Genomic DNA, 13,654 nt, shown 5'->3' with positions numbered 1-13,654 from the left:
AATTGCTCATTAACCAAGAGTAGCAGTGGATTTCACCAGATTACAGCTCTGCAGGTCTTTTATGAAACAGATATCAACAAATTGTTGTGTCTTTTTTATTCTTTAAAGATTCTAAGTATTTTTCTTTTTGTGTTGAGTTTCCTAAAGCAGCAGTTATCTCATACCCTTTGGTATTATGTAAAAGCACTGTAACATGATATTTAAAAAGAATAGGTACTTTACCTTACATTTTTCGCAGTATAAAATATCCTTTTAGTATACCATCTTTCAATGGATTCCTGAACAATGCACCAAATCTTAGCAATAAACACACTACTGTCATATAATAGACCTTATACTTTACAATATCTACAGGGAATCACTTTTTAAAGTCTATAACATATAGTAGTCTTTTTATATGAGTGACTGAGTCATATGAAAATAAAAATTGATAAAAAATAGTAATAAATCTGGATTTTATATCATGCACCGAGCAAAGTCTAAATTAAACTACTGTATTAAACCTTCTATGAAGTAGACCTAATTAATTAAAAACACCAGGGTTAAGCAATTTAGCCATCAATCTCATAGTCTAAGTGGGGGATGAGGTACATATGGTAGCTTACTGAGGAAGAAAAATGAAAGACCTGTTCTCTCCAGATTCACATTGACATGATCTAGGGGAGGTTAAATATAAGCCGCTATTCCCAGGGAGACTTCTCCTACAGTTCCCCCAGCAAGATGACTTTCCCAAAGCCCTCGGCAAGTTGGAGTGTGTCACTTATCTCCTTCTACCAGAGCAGCGAGAGGAACAAAGCAGGCTTGCAATGCCTTTCTGAAGGAGTCAGATGTCAATGGAAATGGCACTGGGGCCAGTGCAGGGGGATTCTTCTGAGAGTTCAGATTAGCTAGTTATATCGCTTGTGCAACGGAGTCCGCCGGCACTGCCAGGAAGGAAAGGGAGATGGTGATTTCTTTCTTCCTCTCCAGAGATGGATCCATGCCCAGGGAGCATGCACAAGGCATGTCTCAGTTTTCTTGGGTTCTATAGTGAGAACTGTTCTTTGGGGCTCCTTGTTTTTAGTGAAATAATCATGTTCCACATGTAGCCAGCAATATATTTAGAATAGTGGTTTTCATCATCTCCCACTCTCTCAAGTGGATCCATTTCCCCAGATCTTGCACACCCCCGGGTGATCATAGAGAAAGGGAATATAGCTGCATCACCCCTGTCAAGCTGTTGCAGTTCCCTAAGAGAAGAACTGTTGGTCAAGGACTTGATATAAAAGTAGAGATGAAATTCAGTGATGTTTGTACTTGGATGTCAGAGTGGTACAGAATGGTAAACAAGCCATACTTTGCTCAGGGTTTTCCTTGGAGCTTCTGCAGTACCACACAAATGCACTTTCTGAACACTTAAAAAGGTGTTGAACACTTAAAAAGGAATGAAACAGAGTTAAAGATCCACTCTATGAATACCTAGTTGATTCCTGGTACCCTTCTATAAATTTTTCTTCATCCATTTGTATCTTACTTGAAACCCTCAAATAATGTGACAGTTAACTCTGCATGCACACACAGATCACATCATACTTAGCACATCCTTCCTTTTTTTTTACGCCAGACTTGACAACCTAAGCGTGAGTTTTTATGTTGCACTGCACAGCTCTGAGCTGCACCCAACAAGCAGACTGACTCCTGCCATATGTACAAATTCCCCTTTGGATCAGAACTACAAATTATTTCTCCACAGAGTGAGTTGATTAAAGTGGCTGCTCCAGCCAAAAAATTATTTTTTATGTCCAGCAGCTGCCTGGCTGCCCAGCGATGATGTGATGAACAGATCCACCAGGCAGGGGACAGCAGAGGTTTATGGTTGTAGATATAGACTGAAGTGCGATGGAGTGGGATGGAGTGGGATCCCCCTTTTGGCAGGTGCTTTCCTTATTACCAACTCGTCTGCCATGCAAAGAGAAGCCCGCAGGAGTGCCAAACAACCCTACATCCAACCCAGGAGTTTACCTTGTTTGCAGGCTCTTGAGCCAGTGAATGTATTTGAGGTTGGAGGAGCACTTCAGAGTTCAAGTGGTCTGGGAGCACTCAGCATAATATGCAGCCCACTTGAGCTGAGACGCTGAATACAGGCGGTTGCATTCTGGCTTTAAGCAGAGGAAGGTCCAAACCTTGAGGATCTGGCTCATTATTTCTTATTCATCCTATGTCCAGTAAAACCCTTTATTCTATGGAAAAGAATGAAACTAAAGAAGGATCTTGGGAATTGGCCTGCTGTAAAAAAAAAAAACAAGTTTACAGTCACTTGTCTCTCAGCGATCCTTTAAAAGAAGTTATTCTGTGATATGTGCTCCTACAGACATGGCCTTTCACCTCTGGACTGTTATGGATCTAGCATCCTAAAATCAATACTCCATAAAGGGGATTCTAGGTGCATCTGCTAGGTCCCTAAGATAAGGTGGGATAAATTTCTCATCTCAGTAAAGAGAAATAAGACCCTCTTGAGCTTCATTCACTCTCTCTAAAATCTTAATTGTGTCCTAGTGGTACATCTGTCTCATCTTTGTCTGCATAGGAAGCCAAATGTGATTGTTCCCAATGTAGGTGAGCTTCTGAAGTACAAGAGGAGTCTGGGAACGAAAAATGTTGATTGCCAATTGCACCCAATGAAAGCTGGCAGATGTATGTGGTACGGACTTGAGTTACGACTTTTGCAAAAATCATAAACTTTTAAAGTGAATTGAGCACACACAAAAAGCATTTATTTGGAAACAGTGCATGTAACTCTCCTTTTAGCGTTATATAACTTTACTGCTGGCAAATTCTGGTAAATAAAAAATAAAACCTACTACTGCAGAATTGGTCTTTTGCATTTAAAAACAATGAAGCAAGAACAGAAGGATCAACAGAACAGGCTAAAAACATACCTTAATGCTCTTAAAGTACATTTACAAAAACTCACTAAGATAGGGGAGTTTTGACATGCCGCAGTGGGCCATGAAGAAATTACTTTAATAAGAAACAATACCTTTGAATATTCAGACCAAGCACTGAGCAGTAAGTCAAAAAGAAACTACTACATGCAAATCTTCTGCAGTCTAGAGCTAATTAGACCTTTGCCTCAGAATGGCCCAAGCCTGGTGCAATGTGGCAATGGTTATGATAATTATATTTTCACTCTGTGTTGGGTTGAGTTATATGTGTATTGCCTATAAATGCTAATGGCAAGTATGTATGTAAATCCTCTCCTCAATGAGGTGAGATTATGCCCTGACGTCTCTTAAGTAGCAAGTAAATGCAGCAATTGGGGTGGCAACTGCTCATGACTGGAAAATGCAGGACTTTCTAAACCTTTAAGGGAAGTGATACTTTGCTGTGTGGATCGGTTGTTCACTGGGGCAGGTGGACAGGAGCAAGCAGGGATCACTGATTTTTATCAAATATTATCAGTGGGAACAATGAAAATAAAATACCAATTCCCCATATGTACTAAGAGTTTAATGTACATAGGTGCATACTATTACACATTTCTATAAGTATCTGATGTATGTCAAGGCTGCAGAAGATTAGACTGTGATCTATTGATATAGATAGCTATAGGTGTGTGATCTGTTGATACTAGTCATGCCGCCTTAAATGCAAACGAGTTAGCGTTTCTGATTGCATGATCATTCCTCATTCTCAGCAACTTATTTTTTATCCGAAGACTAACTGAAGTGGTCTGTTAGTACTTAGCTGGCTGACTGTGCCCGTAATCACATAAATCATACAAATGTGATATTGGTGTGCAAAAGGGACGTTCCTTCCTATGTTCTGTAGGCTGCTGAGTATAGGACTGGTCACACATTGTATTACCTCTTACGTCCTGGCTTGCACCACAATGCACAGCTCCAAACCCACACACACTGGGCAACTCGCTGCTTCTCAATAGAAGCCTCTCATAAAGTGACTGAAAAGTGCACTGTCCCAGAATGTTATGGAGAGAATGGTTATGGAACTTACTTTTTCTGGAGTAAGTTTCCATGTTGAGGAACTTCTCCGTCATGCCAACTTGTCACATTATGCTCTGCAGCATTTGGGGGCTCGCAGTTCTTGGGATCTGACAGAGCCATAGCAGGGAGGAGGATGTGAGGTCATGCTGTCAGGCTCAGTGCCTGTTTCACAAAAAACAAGCCACACACAGGTTTCATGACCTAGACAGGGACTTTGCCAGAGTATGCTCTGAGACCACAATTCCATGAAGTCTGAAGGAAGACAGGAGGGAAGAGGCGAGATTTGCTTTCGCGAAGTGTTCCTTCGCACAAAGAAATGAGAATCAGCTGAAAGGCACAAATAAACTCTTAGAGTGGTCCTGAACAGGAATCATTAATTATAGAATCATTAAGGATGAAAAAGACTGCTAAGATCATTCAGTCCAACCATCAGCCCATCCCCACCATGCCCACTGACCGTGTCCCTCAGTGCCACATCAACACTTTTCTTGAACAGCTCCAGGGACTGCGACTCCACCACTTCCCTGGGCAGCCTGTTCCAATACCGTGTACAGTAACATCTCCCATCCTGCCTTTTTTTTTTTTTTTTTTTACTACTCTGTTCTTATTCTAAGTATTTATTTACTGATTATGAGAAAAAACACACGACCTCACAGGACCCCCAGCAGGTGCTCCCAGCCTCCACGGGCTCCTCGAACAACTGGGGTATTCTCTCCTTGCATATTACAGTCCTTTCCCAAATGTGGGAATGCAGAGTTCAGACCTGTTGGAGAATTTGGAGGGATTGAAAGATATAAATAAGCCAGCTGGGGCTTCAACCCACCAGCTCAGCAACATTATATCGTGCTAGTCTTTGTTTTCACTGTATCACCTATTTTTCAGAGCAGCGGTATAACCAAGTTGTAAACTGCACACCTTACAAATCAGTCTATCCTGACATTGCTGGAGCGTTCATTACAAGCTGTAAAAAAACACGAGCAAGGAAGGTTTCAGTTCTGCAGCCCAATTTTCCATTGCAATAACCCAATTAACTGGTGTGTGTTTGTTTTACAAAGCTCTAAGCTACAATAAACCATGCCGATACACAGGCTGCAGAAAGCTTCGTAATTAGGACAAGGTGTACAAATTAAACCACTCTTTTTAAACTTCAAACCAGCTAACTTCTGACATACTGTACTGCTGGGGCTTCTGGGACTAAACCCAATTAACATCTTAGTATTTTATAAGCATCGTTTTAATTGCATTTGTATGCAATCTTCTCTCCAAGAGCCTTTCAAGGTGCTAGACCTCGTTCAGATTTTATTACTTTAGTGATTTAAATCTCCTCTATCTGTGCTTCCCGTTAATAACGACTAGTGCTACTTCAAATGTCGGCCCAACATAAAACTGAGCTCTCCAAAGAATTATACTTTAAAACAGTTACATTTAACTTTATTATTACATGTTTAATTTTTTTTCTCTCTCTGTTTGAACATTACGCCTTGAACCATTTTATCAAGCTGTCGGTGCAGTAAGTGCTGGAAGAGCAAATGTTTTGCTTCCCAGCACTTTGCAATGGCGCAGCCTCTTGGCCTGCACACGAGGCACACGAGGCACTTTGGGCTGCACGAACTTGCCTTGGAGCACGAGCTTTTCTATGTGCAGCGTAGTGATTTGTGTTCGCAGATTTTCAAGACATGGGGCGGTGGGTGGGGGGAGGTTTAACACTATGAGAGACAGTAAAACTGAGCCCTCAGGCTGAGTTGCTTTTGTCTTTTTAGGACAAGAACTGCCCTCTCGTTTTGTCCACCAGAAGCCTGTGAAGCTTCACTCACGTGAGTAGTTTTATTCACTGGGATGGGATTGCTCAATCTGGGAGGAACTGGGCCTCAATGAGAGCAGTGGAACATTCCATGGAAATTATGAGGCACTCTGAGGAATGTCAATTCCCATCACCATAGTTTTTCTCTGTATAAAATTCTCTCAAGTGCTCTTTTCTTCTTCATGCATCTGCTTCTTTGGAAAACGACCTGCACTTCAAAGATCAGGTAGGATTTGTAGAGAGATGTAGAGGCAGTAAGTAGTATAACGGAACACCTTCTGCCCATTTAATAGAATGATGAATAAAATACGTCCCAAGATCCATTTTCCAGGACAGTATTTATTATCCCGTTTCACATTCTTTCAAGGGAGAGAAAAAGAAACAGGAATGTGTTGGACCATATTGAAATGATGAAATGAATAAAGTGTTTATTTTAAAATGCTAGTAGACAAGCTCAAAATATTTTCCTCTTTGGAGAATGCAACTTAGGATGAATATAAACTCATGTTGCTCTCATTTAGGATTTCTGTTAAGTGAATACAAATATTGGGCCTTAAAAATGCAGAAGGTTCCTCCTGAAATATTTCGAACCTCTCCACTTGATTGAGTGTCTTGTCAAACAAAACTGGCAGCAGATCTCTTGGAACTGCCTGAATCTATGCAGATACGATTTCTATCATGCCCTCATTATGTGTAGTCCATAATAAGGATGAGCACGTATAAATCATTTCTGGCTGGCACTTAGGATGCAATGTTCAAAGGAGAAAGACATTTCTGTCTTCAAACGTCTAGCAATTTCTGATATTATACAGTGAGTCTCCCCAGAACCATACAATCCTCAATTCCATGCGGCCTTCTTATGAAAGAATGAGACTTTCATGCCTTTCTTGCAAGAGCCACCAGTGCGATAAGATGTGTCCTGTGCTCCAGCAGGGTGGCTATATTGAACTTTCATTTGCAAAGCCTTCGCTAACGGCATTGCACAGAGATGAAGGTTTTCTTGCCTCTATCATTCCTATATACAATTATCCATGAGTAAGCGTGACTTTATATATAGTAGATTATACAGTTATGTAGTATAGGAATACATTTTCCATGGAATGTTCTTCTATGTGCACACCTATAATGTGCACTAAAATAAACACAAATATTGTATGAATGTGCTTGTGTTTTCTCAGCTTCCATAATTGAGTTAGGCCTTGGCATTGTAAAATGCAATAGCATCCAAAATGAGAGGTGATCTGAAAAGTCCTTACAAATCATGCTTTCTCCAGACACAAACATGCAGAGAGCTCGTCAAAACTAAAGAAGCCATTTTAAGAAAACAATATAGAGAGATGTATTTTGTCTGTTTTACGGTACTGGATTTATACCTATTTTGTACTCTATCTCTTTAAAAAATATTTATCTGCAACACATTAAAAGGAAAAAATCATCAGTCCTTTTCCAGAATTCTTTTTAAAGTTTCTCTCTCTCTCTCTCTCTTTTTTTTCTTTTAGTAGAATTTATAGGAAAAGAGAGTGCTTAGAAAACAGATTTTAAAATAGTTTGAAGTACTCAGATCAAATCCTTAGTAACATTACCAGGAGAGACAGACTCAGGGAATGCCAAGGAAAATGGAATATGTTTATTAGGGTAACAATTTTTAAGGACAAATTTTGGTTTTGATGAAAATAGTGACTTTTTTATTAAGGACATTGTATGCAAAATATTCCAACCAGTTCTTTGAGAATAGTTCTTACTGTAAGTAGATGAATGATTTCTTTGGTATTATACATGATGAAATGTTGATCCATGAGGCTTTATGCATTTATACATATACACCTACGTTATAGTGGAAAGATATCTACATAAATGTTCTACCTGCCAGATCCTGACTGTTTCCAACTATGCAAACAACCAGAACTTCTCAATGAAGAGTTTAGCCACTGGGAAGCTGAAAAGCAGAGGGCATTTTAGAGCAGGAGTTCAGTGTGTGGAGCTGTCAGACTTGACATCCCTGAATTTTAGGTGAATTGGAGAGCCTTGTTCCTACAAAAGGGGACCAGTGTCTTCTGGGAGCTGAGCTGTAGGGAGGAAGGGGCAGAGCACGGGAGAATATTTTATGCAAAAGAACCGTCTGTCGAGAACGGAATAGAAAATTACATTTCTTTAATGACAAGCTTTCTGTAAAATATGGGGAGCCATGGAGAAGTGTATTATTCTGTTCTCTTTCTTCCTACATGGGAGAAAATAAGAGGTGTCACGGTGAGTTAGCAAGTGCAGTGACCACTAATGCTCCTGTGTAGTGTACAGTTGCCGGCCACATTGCACACAATCACGTGTCATTATTATATTAACTGGCTTTGTTTACTCTTCATCTGACCTCGTCTAGCAGGGCTTGCACAATTACAATAAGAGGAAGAAGCTCACTTGACTAAAGGTTGCTTATAATTCTATCTTCTGCCCACGTAAAATCATGGCACTACAGCATATAAAATATTTTATAAAAACCAACATTTTCCCAGACATTGCTGCCTTTCACAATCAGATCCTCTCCTGGCAGAGGGCAGCTCTAGCCTTGGTTAGTGCTGGATCAGACCTGCCCTCCTTTGCTTTCCCTGTAGGTTCAGCAGAAGCTCAGGAGACACAGCAGCTCTTGTGCACAGCAAAACAAAGCTGCCAAGTTCCCAGAGCGAAGGCTGCCTTTATTGGTGCACTGCATTGCTCTGAGTACACTTTTGATAGTGCAGTGATAAATAAATACAAGCAAATTAATTTGCTGTAATTGACAGAACAACTAGCGGAGCTGCAGTTGCAGTCTTTATTCCTGATGGCAATGAAAAGAACACAGCATCACTTTCAGATCTCAGGTTTAATTTGTAATGAAAAAGGCAATATTTTATGTGCAAACTAAGTCACCTAGATACTGTAAATGTGGAACCTAGTAGTACCTTCTCTAGAGTTCCTTTTCTGCTTTCACTTTGAGAAGAAATGCTGGTAAGGGCTGCTGTTCTAGGATCTGAGCTAGGGTTCAGGCTTCATGGGACAATGGGAAAAGCAGAAACAAGTCTGGTGATGCAATGCTTTTCAGAAATCAATATTCAGCTCCTCGTGTGCACACCGTGTGTGTGTGTGTGTGTGTGTGTGTGCAGATGGCAGCTCCCTGACCCTGCCACAAAGCCCCACAGCAACATGGGAGTCAGAGCATCTCCATCTCCATCTGCCCCTCCAAGAAAGCGGCCGCTCTGCGATGTGCAAGGGAATCCCTTCCTACTTAGCTTTATGACATTGTAACCACGTGGCTTGTGGAGTATCCTGGGAAATGCTGGGAAGTAGAAATACACAGCAGCGGATGTTTTCACTGATGTTTCCTCCAGAATTAAACATGGATGGCAATTCCCACATTGTGAAAGAATCTTCTGTGGCAGGTTGAGTTCTGTGGGAACGGTGCTTTGATTACAGTCCAGTGAAACCTGAGGTCAGTCCCATTTCTCCTGCTAGCAAGTTTGACACCTGAGGACACTTGGTTTCCAAGATTTTCTCCAGTTATGCTCTCTCCACTCAGCAAATGCCACATTCAGCTCCACAGGTGGAGCTTCTCTTGAGAAGAATGACAAGCAAGGGGACAGGCAAGGTGATGGAGAGAAATCAGAAGCACAGAAGAGGGGAAAATCCTGACTGCAGTGATATAGAAGGTGTCTGGGAGAAGCAGCAATGGCCAGTGCCATTGAGCCATGGATTGCACTGCCTAGCAAGATGCCCTTGTCTGCATTCACCCCGAATCCCCACTGCCCTGCTGCCTGCCGTGGAGCTCTGCCTTAACAGCAGCAGCGCGGCCTCAGCCAAGCATCCTGGCTCCAGAGGTGTTGACTGGTTTGTGTTTCCAAGTGTTACATTAAGAAACACAGAGAAGTTAAAGTGTGAAAGTTTTATGTTACGTGAGAGAAGAGGTCAGCGTGCATCTCAGGAAAGAAACAGTGAGCGTGCTTTGTTTCCAAGGCTGATGGTGAGAGCTTCAGAGGACTGCAGACAGTGGGGCTCTTCAAGGAGGTGGGAGAGGCACAAACACAGATTTCCTTGCTGCAATAACTTTGGTTTCCAAGGGTCAAGATCAACTTTGGAAAGGATTTTTCATGCTGGTATTAGCTATGTGCACACAAGTCAGCATGAATTGCAGCTGTGAGGTATAAGAGACGTTGTACCTCCAGCATGACAAGCAGTCGTGAAATGTCCTGTTCCATTCTCCAGGCTATGATCTGCACTGGTTAGTGACCTGGTTTATAATGGAATCAAGCAGAGCAGATATTCTAGACGTTCCACCTCAGTGTTCTGTTAGTGACCCCGGGAATGGTATCAGCCACATCAGCTGAGCCCAGATCGCCTTCATTTCAGGTGAGGGATGGCTCAAGAAAGCGTGTTAGATTCACTTTCCTTTAGTGGCAAAATCCAGCTTAGAAATGGCCCTGCTGATAAATGCTGCCTGAAGCAGGGGAGGTCAGAACAGTTAACTTGCTCTACTACTCCGTTAAGGCCTTGTTGTAGTTATGAGACAGGAAAGGCAGTGGGCAAACGTGGACATCTGTCAAAGGCAGTTCCACAGCCTTTTCACTGCAGTGCTTAAGCACTCCCCAAGGCACTGGTGCACGAGGAGAGGAGTGATGTCATCTGTGGATGGGAGCCCTGTTCTCTATGGTGCTGGGGTGTTCTTCTGCCATGTACCCAGTGAGAGGACCAGCCACCATGTTGGCTTTTCTCCTGAAACCACACAGAATCCTGGGACAAACTGGATCTCTGAGGTACCGCCTCCCATCTTGGTATGAGTGCCAGAGAGGGCTGGGGCACGAAAGGGATAACATTACTTGAAGAATTGCATTGTAGGTTTTTTGTTTTGTTTGGTTCTGTTTTTGTTTTTAAATGTAACTAATTTTAGAGGTGAGCCTTTAGAAAATGGCAATTCAGTAACTGAAATAACAAACTGAATTTTTGTGGCTCTCCTGAAAGCTGACAAGGCTCCGCAACCCTGGGAGACCTGAAATTTCTTTCAATGAAATCTTCCCTCTCCCCTGCATTATTCCCTTCAGCATTTGTCTGCAAAAGGATGATGAAATACTCAGTTGAGTGCACTCTGGGCCCAATCCAGCACCCACCCTACTTAATGACAACTTAGCTGTCTGCAGTGAGGGATGGCTCTGTTCGTGTTTGAAACTGTTTCATAGAATCACAGAATCACTTGAGTTGGAAGGGACTCTTAAAGGCCATCTGATGTAACTCCCCTGCACTGAACAGGGACACCCACAGCTCCATCAGGTGCTCAGAGCTCCTCCAGCCTGACCTTGGCTGTCTGCAGGGATGAGGCACCACCAGCTCTCTGGGCAACATGTGCCACTGTCTCACTACTTCTGTTGTAAAGAACCCTTTCCTTATATTTGATCTAAATCTTCCCTCTTTTAGTTTGAAATAATTTCCCCTTGTCCTGTCACAACAGACACTGCTACAGAGCGATATGCAGGTCGCTTCATTGCCTTGCCCTCACAGAGGACACAGCTCATCTGCTGGATGGTGGTGGTCAAGCAAAATGTGCAAATGCAAGCTGGTTTTATTCTTTGAATAAATGCCTCCTGTGACATTTCTTGCCCTTCCCTTTTCTGCAGTGTGCACCGGGCATTTGTCACAACAAACTACCGAACCAGATGGCCCCGTAGCACCGACCAATCTGGTGGCTCCTGTGTGCCTGTAGCCACTCGGGAAGGGGAAAAAAAAAAAAAAAAGACACAGCGTGAAACCTGTCTCTGCATCCAAGCAGCTCTGCCAAGGCCACGGCCACTGGAGCAGAGCCGCTGGAAGAGGGGCGGAGGGGCAACGTGCGGCCCGTCCCGCGTGGCAGGATGGAAGTGCCGGGGGGGTGGAGTGGGGCAATGCGCTCTAGCTCCGGATTCAGCCTTTTGGAGACGCCCTGCTTGGCGATTTTAGAAGGCAGGAAGGTCAAACTTCGGCCTGTGAGGTGCGAGGGAGGCTTTCGGGCAGCCGGCGGCTCCGCGGGGCCGGCTAGATGGCGCTGGCGGCCCAGGAACGGCCCCGTAGCCGGCGCGCAGCCCGCAGCGGCACCCCGGCACCCCGAACGTGCCCACGGGCTCCGGCTGGGTTTCAATAGGTTGTGTCACACAGCTGAAGTTATAGGGATTTGATATAAACCCACCATGCGGTAATTATGAGAGTAAAATGCATTTGGGGGAAAACATTTTGCAGACTTGCCAAGAGTAACAGCTTACAAATAAAGACCCGTTCCTGCTCTGGCCTCGAGCTGCGCCCTGGAGAATTTGCACATGCATTTGAAATGAAACAATCCCCCTATCTCTGTGTTTACTAGGGGGAAAAAAAAACTCCAAACCCTTCCTTCCATAAGTCCTTCTATAAATACGTTCCTGGCACCGGGCGGTTTGCAGGCAGACATAAACTGCCAGTCTTTAATGTGAAATAATGTAAGGTTTTTAAACAGAAAGTTGGCTGCTGGAATTAATTGGTGTCTTATTTTTCCGGCTGGAGCTGCTGTTTGCAAGTGAGGGCCACATGAGCAGTCCTGCCGTCTGCATGGCAAATGAGGACGGTGAATGGCAGCTCTCAATGTATTACGCTGGCAAAGAGAAGGCAGCAAAGGAGGGGGGGAGTGGTGCACAAGAGAGTGGGAAGAAAGAGAGGTATCCAAAGTGAAAAGAAACTGAATGGAAATGGAAAAAGAAGAGAAGATGGGAGAAGAATAGGATAGAGGAGAGAATGGAGGGGATTATAGAAGAGGGAGAGAAATGAGCCCAAGGGGGAGAGGCTGTAGGAGCACAGAGGACAGAAGAGCAATGCAGCTGGAGGGAGATGGGCAGAAGTGCAGCAGGAGTTGGGTGAGAGTGGAAGAAAACAGCAGTGAAGCACAGGTAAACTCTCACCTAGCAGGTGCATGGTTTCTGGCCCTTGCATTCTCCAGGGGCTTCTCACCAGCCTGGAGGGGGCTGCTGTGTGTTGCTATGGATTGGACTGGCCTCATCCAGGGCAATCCCTCTGGCTGGGAGCTATGGTTAGGAAGGTCAGATCCCAGTAAGTTCCATCTGCAAGAGTGTGAGTGTCTCCATCAAAGGAAAACATTTGTTACAGTATTTGGAGCTTCACAGAACATACTCCATCTAGGGTGCTCTGCTTTGACAGTAAGATGTGCAGCAGCTCCTTTTCCACAATTTGTAGCCTATAAAGAGTATCCATGTTTAATATAGAGGGTGGGAGTGTATTGTGATGTTCAAAGCATGGTCTGCTGAATCCCATGGAATTCACAGGATCTTTCAAAGGGATTTGCAAAGGAAATTGAGGGAAAAAGAAGTCTACAACAAGTCAGCTTACATGCAGCCCTGTCCTGCTTTATTTTTAGGGATTTGTAATGAGAACAAGATTGAAAACCACAAGTGGAGAATATCACACAGTGAGGGAAAACCAGGGCTTGAGGAAGGAACCACTCTTCTGTGCTCAAGTAGGCTGGCAGATCTCTCATTCCCTCTTACATAACCTTTTTGACTTGCATACAGCAGCATGCCATCTATTAGTTTTCTTTCCTTGAGGATTCCTTTTCCAAGCTTGCTGGTATGGTTTCAGAGCTCAGAATCTGCTTTAGGAATTCTCGGGCAGTGAACAGATGTGGCATTAGGACATGGAGCAATCTGAAACATGCTTGTGCCTAATTTTTAAAGTTCGGGCAGGTCTTAGGTGGTGCCCAGAGGTGAATGCATACTGCATGCATCTGTACCGGCTAAAGGCTGACCTACTGAAAGGAGCTCTGCAGAGAAGGACCTGGGTGTCCTGGTGGACCTGATTGGTTGTATGCATCAAAAAGAGCAAAAGCAGAAGGCTGAGG

At 43.4% G+C, this 13,654-nt stretch overlaps 1 long non-coding RNA gene across 24 annotated transcripts in view; it reads left to right on the top strand.

Moving 5' to 3' along the window:
• The window catches only part of LOC104913264 (uncharacterized), a 351,168-nt gene that overhangs the window by 82,411 nt on the left and 255,103 nt on the right, over positions 1-13,654 (top strand). For all 24 annotated transcript variants that reach the window (XR_014886512.1, XR_014886494.1, XR_014886500.1 and 21 more), the window contains exon 3: positions 5,744-5,797. This is a non-coding gene — a long non-coding RNA (uncharacterized LOC104913264). The remainder of the gene's footprint in view (positions 1-5,743; positions 5,798-13,654) is intronic.

Source organism: Meleagris gallopavo, chromosome 15, assembly GCF_905368555.1.
Source record: "Meleagris gallopavo chromosome 15, MGAL_WU_HG_1.1, whole genome shotgun sequence".
In the NCBI taxonomy this organism is placed as follows: Eukaryota; Metazoa; Chordata; class Aves; order Galliformes; family Phasianidae; genus Meleagris; species Meleagris gallopavo.
This window is presented reverse-complemented; position numbering and strand designations above follow the sequence as displayed.